This window comes from Mastomys coucha, unplaced genomic scaffold (assembly GCF_008632895.1).
Source record: "Mastomys coucha isolate ucsf_1 unplaced genomic scaffold, UCSF_Mcou_1 pScaffold22, whole genome shotgun sequence".
Taxonomy (NCBI): domain Eukaryota; kingdom Metazoa; phylum Chordata; class Mammalia; order Rodentia; family Muridae; genus Mastomys; species Mastomys coucha.
In genome coordinates this window covers 208,558,594-208,568,028 of record NW_022196905.1, presented here as the reverse complement: position 1 = coordinate 208,568,028, position 9,435 = coordinate 208,558,594, and the positions used below count along the sequence as shown (strand labels likewise).

The 9,435-nt window shown below is 42.4% G+C and overlaps 1 long non-coding RNA gene and 1 pseudogene across 1 annotated transcript; one reads left to right on the top strand and one right to left on the bottom strand.

Moving 5' to 3' along the window:
• Nucleotides 1-4,422: 4,422 nt before the first annotated feature.
• LOC116069420 overlaps nt 4,423-9,435 on the bottom strand; it is a 27,041-nt pseudogene continuing 22,028 nt past the window's right edge.
• On the top strand, nt 7,091-8,074 carry LOC116069421. The gene is made up of 2 exons (XR_004110017.1): nt 7,091-7,246; nt 7,807-8,074. It is a non-coding gene; the product is annotated as an uncharacterized LOC116069421 (long non-coding RNA).

The window sequence follows — 9,435 nt, the reverse complement described above, 5'->3', positions numbered from 1 at the left end:
CATCCAATCCCTGAGCTCCCCACAAAACATCACCAATCCCTGAACAGGAAAACTCACCAATCCCTAATCTGGAAATCTCTGCCCTGAAAAGTTCTGGCCCCTAAGAAGTCTTGTTTTAGCCCTGCCCTTTGTCCAATTCCCTGCTTTTCTCTCCTGGGAGCAGTGGGTCACCATCCCTGGGTTCATCCCTCCCCATCCAGGACCCTCCAATAAGTCTCTCTCATGAGATTTTCTCCTGGTGTGACTTTCATTGGAAGAAGCCCAGAAGTGGAGCAGGGCTGAAGCTCCTGAGCTCAGCTGGAGTTACCCTCCCTTTGGAGCTGCAATGTGTCTATTGAGATTTCCTCTCAGAGCTTGTGTGGTTTCCGGGCACCCATGTTTCAGGATGCCCTTGCAATCAAACAAAAACATATATACTCAACTGCTCTCATGATTTTATCTAGTTTGTTCTCATTTGTGCTCATATGGTTGTGTCGCATCTAAGTTCAATTACCTGTGTCTCTTTGATCAACCTTCAATGCTTGGGAGTAGGAACCCTAAACCCTTCTAGACCCCCAATGTCAGTGATGTAAAATAGAAACTCCAACTTTCTGCACCCTCAGTGTCAGCCTGAAGCAGCCAGATTACGTTGGCATCCATCTTCAAAATGATTGTAGAGTGTCAGCTCTCAGGAGGAGAATGTTAGGTAAGTAGATATTAGAAGGTTTAGAAGCCATTGAGGAGAGACCACTTCCCCACAATGGCTTCCTTCCAAATTTCTGATACTAAAGGTTCCTCATGATCCTTTGATGAGGAGTGGGTGTGTTGGCATATAGTTTTATTCCCAGTACTTGAGGGGCAGAGCTAGGTGAATCTACAAGCAGCAACAAAAAGATCTGTGGATGAGAATGCAACTATTTTTCCAGCAGAAAAACTGTAAGGGCAATAACTGCCCGACTTTTCACCTGTTTAACAAAAACTAAAGGAATGTTAGCCAGGGCTCTGCCATTTTCATAGTTTCTCGTCTTGGATTGAACTGTGGCAGTTTCTATAGCTATAGCAGTTTACTTCCCAGAAGCAAAGAAACTTATGTGTCGAGATCCTTGACTTTCCTGCTCTGTGGACCTCCAGGAGCCATCTATCGCCTAACATCCTTTATCTGAACTCACTGGTTACCCCTAACAATGGCCAACTGTAGCCCACCAACCCCCAGAGGAATCCTTTCATCCTCCCACTTGACCCCTCCTTTGTGGTGTGACTTATTTTGTGCACCTGGCCCTTTAAAGGATCCTCAGTTGCCAGTCAACTGGCCCTTTGGGAGCACTTAGCTATTAGAACGGCTTGACCCTATGACCTTCAGTGTTAGTTGCCTCTTGGACCTCTGGGGAAAAGAGGATAAAAAAAAAAAAGCCAGCAGAGGCTGAGAGAGATTGAGTAGGATTAGAGAAGACTGTTATTACAGAGTGAGAAAAGAGAAGGCAGTTGATGCAGAGAAGAGACTGAGCAGAGGGGAGAGAGAAGGCAGTAGAGCCAGAGAAGATAACTGCTGAGAGACAGAAAAGCCCACAACAAAGAACCTACAAACTACTACTCTCCTCTCTGCAGTGTAACATCAATACAACTCAGTGGCCAAATACGGATTCTCCCAAATCATAATACTGTCTGCCACTGCAGCAGAAACAAATGACCCTGTGCTGGCTGGTTTTATGCCAACTTGACAAACAAGTGAGTTTTCTGAAAGGAGAGAATCTCAACTGAGATAAAGTCTTCTGTGGAGGCTTGAATAGGAATGGCTCCCATAGGCTCATGTGTTCAAGTGATTGGCCCATAGGGAGTGGCACTATTAGGAGGTGTGGCCTTGTTGGAGAAAGTGACACTGTGGAGGCAGGCTTTGAGGTCCTCTATGCTTAAGGGCTGCTCAGTGTGGAATTACAGCCTCCTGCTGCCTTCAGATCATGATGTAGAACTCTCAGCTTATCCAGCACCAAGTCGGACTGCATGCTGTCATCCTGACATGATGATAATGGACTAAACCTCTGAAACTGTAAGCCAGCCGAGTAAATGTTTTCTTTCATAAGAGTTGTCATGGTCATGGTAGTTCTTCATAGCAACGGAAATCTTAATACATCTCCTTAAGATCCAGCTGTAAGGCATTCTCATTCATTCTCTCCCTTCCCCTGCTCTCATTTATTAGGTTTTTTTCTTTTCTTTTTTTTTTTTTTTGAGACAAGGTATCTCTGTGTAGCCTTGGCTGTCCTGAAACTCTGTAGACCAGGCTGTCCCCAAACTCCTAGAGATGCACCCAAGTCTATGTCCTTAGTGCTGGGATCAAATGTGTGTGCCACCAGTGCCCTGCATTTTCTTTATTAGTGATTGATGGGAGAAGGCCCAGCCCATTGTGGGTGGTGACATCCCTGCACTGGTGGTCCTGGGTTCTATAAGAAAGCAGGCTGAGCAAGCTATGTGAAGCAAGCCAGTAAGCAGTACCCCTCCATGGTCTCTGCCTCTAGGTTCCTGCCATGCTTGATTGAGCTCCTGTCCTGACTTCCTTTGGTGATGAACAGCCATGTGGAAGTGTGAGCCATATAAACCCTTTCCTTCCCGTCTTGCTTTTTGGCCATGGTGTTTTGTTGCAGCAATCTAAGATAGATTCCCAAATCTCTTCTATCTAAAGATTCTCTGTTCTATAAACCCAAAGGTTTCTACTTTCTACTCTTTGAAATCTTTTAATACTATTGTGTCAACACTCTTCATCTTAGGATCTCTAAATTCATTGGGTGAGGTTAAAAATATCTGTGAACTGGGGCTGGCGAGATGGCTCAGTGGGTAAGAGCACTGACTGCTCTTCCGAAGGTCCCAAGTTTGGATCTCAACAACCACATGGTGGCTCACAACCATCCGTGATGAGATCTGATGCCCTCTTCTGGTGTGTCTGAAGGCAGGGCCGGAGCGAGCAGGGCTGGAGCAAGCAGAGGTCCTAAGTTCAATTCCCAGCAGCCACATGGTGGCTCACGGCCATCTGTATAGCTACAGTGTACTCATACACATAAAATAAATTAATCTTTAAAAACATATATCTGAAAACTAACAAAAAGTTACCTTAAAGGTTGTAACAAAAGATGATAGTTAAAAACCTATACATAAGTAATCTTAATTTACTATAGCATGTTGTATGTGAATCAACTCTTGTTTAGGATTATTTATATTTTGTACATATATGTATATTATGTATATATTATACACACATACACACACATGTAACTTGGATTCAACTCTTGTTTAAAAAAATAGATCTAGGGGGCTGGTGAGATGGCTCAGCGGGGAAGAGCACTGACTGCTCTTCAGAAGGTCATGAGTTCAAATCCCAGCAACCACATGGTGGCTCACAACCACCCGTAATGAGATCTGACGCCCTCTTCTGGTGCGTCTGAAGACAGCTACAGTGTATTTGCATATAACAAATAAATAAATCTTAAAAAAAAAAAAGAAAAAAATAGATCTAGTAGGAAAATAGATGTTGTTAACTAGAAACCACGTGACTTGCCTCCATCGTGGCTGATGACCTCATTAAGATAGAAACAAATGTGGTTGGCTGTCATCTTTACTAAGGTTAAAAACAAGGGTATAGTCCATGTGGCTTAACCACCATCTTGATTTGGATGTGGTATAAGCCAACTAAAGGAACCCCTGTAAAACCTTTTAGTCCTGATGAGTCAGTCATTGGTTTACCATTGTGTCTCCTTTAAGAGTGAGTAGGCAGGCCTGGAGAGAGTGGAGGCAGGCTCAGTGGTTAAGAACACCGACTGTTCTATGGAAGGTCCTGAGTTCAATTCCCAGCAACCACATAATGGCTCACAATCATCTGTAATGTCATTTGGTGCCCTCTTCTGGTGCATCTGAAGACAGCTACAGTGCACCCACAGAGTGAGTAGGCAATAGCAGGTCTCATGTTTTGGGTTAGTGTGGATTATTTTAAGATAAACTCCTAAGATCCTGTAGGTATACTCAGGTCTACTCAGACTAATAGAAACTGACTTAGAGCATCTGTGTCTAACCACTTACATTTTTGCTAACAGTGTTTAACACCAAGCTTCTGGGAAATTTTCAGTAAGGAACGGCATGTTTGTTGAATAAAATATGTTTGATAAATAAGGTTCATAAATTCCTAAGGTCTATTCATGTTAACAGTAACTGACTTGAAAATATATGTCTAGCCTCTTTGTTTTTGCTAACTTTGTTACTCTTTGGCTATTTGGATAAACTGAGTCATACAAGAAACTGAAATTCTGTAATTGTATACTCTAAAGGGATCAGAAAAGTTCCCAGTCTCTCTATGGACTGTGTTTATGGTTTTGTTAAGTTCCTAACTATGAGATAAAGTTTTACTTTTTTTGACTGTCCTAAATTGTTTATTGGATATGAATTTTACAAATATTACGTGTATTAGCGGTAATGGCGGAGTTGGAGAGTATTGCACCGTTTCCAGGCTGCACGGCGAGAACCACCAACAGTGTGGCGGAACTTGTGGCCCTTTCCAAGGCCACGGCTCTTTTGGCCAGCAGATGTCAGCCCACGCATCTCTCTGTGCTTGTGGACTGGTTGGTGATCCACTGGGTGTCAGGATTTCTTCTGATAGCTTTATGGAATGGATCAATGAGGATAACCTCAAAAAATTTATGTGTGGAATCTTCACCAACCCAGTAGGAATTCAGGACTCTCAAAGCCCCACAATGGTGCCCAGCTCTCTCCTCAGCAACAGACTGAAGGCTTTGGGCAAATTTCAGCTGGTTAACACCATGGTGGACAGGCTTGCTGTAAGTAGCACCTTTAGGAACTGGGCATTTGCGACCATCACAGTGGACATGAATCCTATAAATGACATAGCCTTGCTTAGCATTGTACCTCAGTCTTCTTGCTTCCTCAGGCCGGGTGGGGGCATGGAGCCCTGTGCAGCACAGAGAGCTGGCGGTATTGCCAGCAGTGGACCCTCAGAAGAAAACGATTCACGCATCACGTCGGACTGCTTCTTCTTCCATAGCTCCTGGATGTATTTGTATGCACCCATCTTGGCTCACCTGATGGCTGCTGCCAGAGGAAAGCTAAAGTTTTATTTTTATGCTGCTAAAGTTTTATTTTTAATGCTAAAAGATCTTCAGTTAAATATTCAGCTTAAGATTTTAAGACTCAACAGGGATAAAGCTGTAAAATTGTAATCTGATATGAGGCACTAACTTCTGGTGAACTTAAAGATAATTAAGACTTGAAAGTTAATGGACAGAAACTATAAATGATCAAATTCTATAATATGTTCAGAACTAGGCTCATAGTCATTCTGGATACAAATGTATATATATTTAAGATTAAGCCTAAAGCAAGTAACTAAATACAATCAGTTTGTTTGGCTCAGGTACTTAATAAGTTATGGTCCACAAACTCCTCAGAGATCTGCTGAATATGACATTTAAAGTGTTTAAATAAAAAAGGCTTCCTGAGATAGAAGTCCCAACTCCTAGTGGTGACCCTAAGGTCTCCAAAAAACATGATGGAAATGACTCCACCTGGATTATGGTAACGCCAACTACTGGGCAAAACTACCCCATGCCTATCCTGCCACTAGAGTTACCCAGAGCTATGATGGTTCCTGAGGATTAAAATTCACACAACAATCCCTGCTGAATCTTCAGTTTTGGGCTTCTGTATGGTAACAGACACTCAGCAGTCTAGGGAACTATGCCATTTTGAATGCCAAGGCACCAGGCAGACTTCTTCTTGTATCTATAATTACTACTACTAGGCTTTTTGAACTCAGAAAGGCCACTGTAGTTGTATAGCTCAAGAAGTTTCAAAATAGAGGAATATTACTAAATGGTCCAGAAACTATTCTTGTGATATTTTGGTGAAGAATGTGGCTGCTTTCTGCCCTTGTCCAAAAAATTATGCCTGACACTAAATAGAAGAGTTTTAGATTGGCAGAGGAGATTTAAAGACAGCCTAGCATTGACTTTGTTATGAGGTCATTAGTGGCCACTCTTATGCAGATCTATAATAAATAAGAGCAAACTGAGCAAGGAAAAATACAAAATGTACAGTTTGAGGAAAAAAGGAGGGCCAGGAGATGTAATATAGGAGCTAAGTCCTGTGCTCAAGGAGGTAAAAAGTTTAAGGAATGAATAAATAAAAAGAGTGAATGGAATAAAAGGAGTGATGACCTCAGGGCAGGACCCCACCCAGATATGCTTCCAAATTATGAAAACGAATTATAGAAAATCTTAAGCAATGAAGGAAATAATCAACAACAGAAAGATGATGCAGAAGTCATTGAACATAGGGACCAACTTTTAGCTCCAGAAAGCAGCAGACCTTGGCAGCCTTGGCCATATGGTTCTGGTTTTAGAGTCAGGGATACAACAAAATGGTTATGGAATCTCCCTTTGTGGGTAAGGGGAACAGCTGAGGCCAGCTGTGTATCAGAGGTTTTTCTATGGAGGCTCAGTGAGGCCATGAGGCTGTGAAAGCAAAGCCTGGATTGTGTTGGAGACACCAAGATTACAGAGATGCCAGAGTCAAGGGATACCTACCAAGAAGACTTGCTACCATGGAGCAGAACTAGCCCAAGAGAGAGAAGTCTGCTGCTATCAGCCAAGCAGAAAAGAGTTGGAGGTCTGAAGAGTGCTTTGACACCAGACATGAAGATGAAGAATTTGGAGTTTGTCCTGCTTGTTTTCAGTTGTTCTTTGGCCCAGTAATCCCTCACTGTACTTCCTTTCAGAATGGTAATGTATGTTCTGTGCCACTGTATGCTGGAAGTATGGGGTCGGCTTTTTAATCTTAATTTTACAGGGGATACAGTTAAGAGATTGCTGTGAGTCTCAGAAGAGACTTTGAACTTTTACAGTGTTGAGATGGTATTAGACTATGGGGACTTTTGAAGTTGGGACTAATACATTTCTGCATTATGATATGGCTACAAGCCTTTGGGGCCAAAAAGTAGAATGTGGTGGTTTGAGTAAGAATTGCCCCTATAGGCTTATAGATTTAAATGCTTGGTCACCAGGGAGTGACACTATTTGAAAGGATTAGGACTGTGGCCTTGAGAGAAGTGGGGATGGGCTTTGAATTTTCAAAAGCCCAAGTCAGTCCCAGTGTCCCTCTCTTCCTGTTGTTTACAGATCTGATGTAGAACTCTTAGCTACTTCTCCAGCACCATGTTTGTCTGCATGCTGCCATTCTCTCCACCATGTTGACAGTGGACTAGACCTCTGAAATGGTAAGCCTGCCCCAATTAAAAATGCTTTCCTTTATAAGAGTTGTCATGGTCATGGTATCTCTTCACAGCAATAGAGCCGTGACTATGACAAAGCCATCTAGAAAGCAGAAGAGAAGAGTGAAGGGTCTGGTCATGTTGATTAGAATAGCTTACCGAATCTATTGCCAAATTCACTTTCATAAATCCTCTACCTCCAACATAATCCTCAACCCACAGGCCAAACTTTATTACACAGAGCCCCAAGTGCCTGCTAGCACATGGACATTAATACATGGTTACATTGGTTCATGAGACAGCACTGTGTGAGTGTATAGACACACTGTATGGAATAGGGTGAAGCAGAGGGGTGGACAGCATTGCAATTACTATTGAGTTTGAGGGGCAGTGTGTTTCCTTGTGCTTGGTGTGCAGTTGTTAAAAATCGTGTTTCTGAGTTTTACAGTGGGTATGTATGTGTATCCACACATTTCAAGAATTAAGGTCATCAGAGACTGGCCTGCTCGTGCTTGTACCTCCATATACATTCTACTGGAATAAGACAATGCACCATTTCTTTTTAGATATGGAGGATCATTGAAAGCATATTATTGAGTTGTGGCCTTGTGCATCCTTCAAGATGTAACAGCATACATATGTGATGTTTACTCTCTTCACTGTCAGAGAAGTAAACTGTTACTGGGTGACTGAATTTGGAATCATCCAGAGACACTACTGATTGTATAGATGGACATTGTCAGGGGTAACATTCTCTATGAATGTGGGAATCTTGTAAAATTGGGTCCCAGATTCTGATATGACTTGATTTTGATGAAATAAAAACAGAAGAAAGAAGGAAGCTGGCTGCTCAAGGACATTCATCATGGGAAGCCACCTCATCTCCTGGCACCATATGTGGAACTGCTCCTATATTACAATGTAGCCTGACAACATAAACCCTACCTGAAGTTGCCCTTAGATGACTTTTTACATCAGTGAGGAAAATGACCACTATGACCTATTTGTGGTTATCATGTAGCTAACTGGACTTTGGAGAATGCAGAATGTATGGATTTCTACTTTTATTTGACAGGTATGTACTGTATTTACTATTTCTAGAGAGACTGTTTAATATAGATTCTCATCTGATTTAGAGGTCCTTTTCTTTCCCACAGGAAGGGGATTCCTGCATTTACACTTTGGCCTTGTATTGAATATCCAAAGCAGTAAACCTTCAGACATAAGAGATAGGGTTACCCATGTGGTTTGTGGAAATTAATTTGGGGACCTGTAAGTTCTTTTCAAGTGAAAAGTAAAACTTAAGGCTTATGTCTTCTTTCCATAGATGTCATCATTCAGTAGTGTGATGGTTTGTATGCTTGGCCCAGGGAGTGGCACTATTAGGAGGTGTGGCTTTGTTGGAGTAGGTATGTCACTGTGGGTGTGGGCTATAAGACTCTCATCCTAGCTGCCTGGAATGGAGTCTTCCACTATCAGCCTTCAGATAAAGATGTAGAACTCTCAGCTCCTCCTGTACTGTGCCTGCCTGGACTGAACTGCTTAACCTGCAAGCCAGCCCCAATTAAATGCTGTCCTTTATAAGAGTTGCTTTGGTTATGGTATCTGTTAGTAAAACCCTAAGTAAAACAAGTGAGGTCTTACACAAATCACAAAGAGTTAAGTTATAAGGTGGAAGGTGGTGTCTGCAAAAAACTGGTGACCATCTTTTAGTGGTTAGGTATGTGGAATGGCACAGAAGCTGCATTATTTATACAAATTCAGACTCATATTCAAAGAGAAGTGGTAATCTGTATCTGCACTGAGTTCCCAGCGGGTGATCCCACCTGCCAGAGTTCTCTGGATTTGCAAATGAAAAGACACACGTGCACAACATTATTTTTAATATGCCTTATTAGCTCAATGGCTGGGCCACTCTTGAATCTCCACATGGTTAACACATTCTCATCCAGTATTCCTGAGTTAATACTTGTTAAGTCTATATTTCATCTCTGCTACCTTAGACCCAATTGGGGGAGTGGTCCCTGGGGCCACTTTCCGGGATTCTTCCATGTTTGTGGGCTCTTAAGTCTGTTCTCTGCTTCCCCTTCATGGCAGTTCTGCTCCTTCTCTCCTGAGTTTCCTCTTGAGAATCCTCAAAGTCCCACCTTTATCCCCCTGCCCAGCCATTGGCCATTGGCTCTTTATTGATCAAT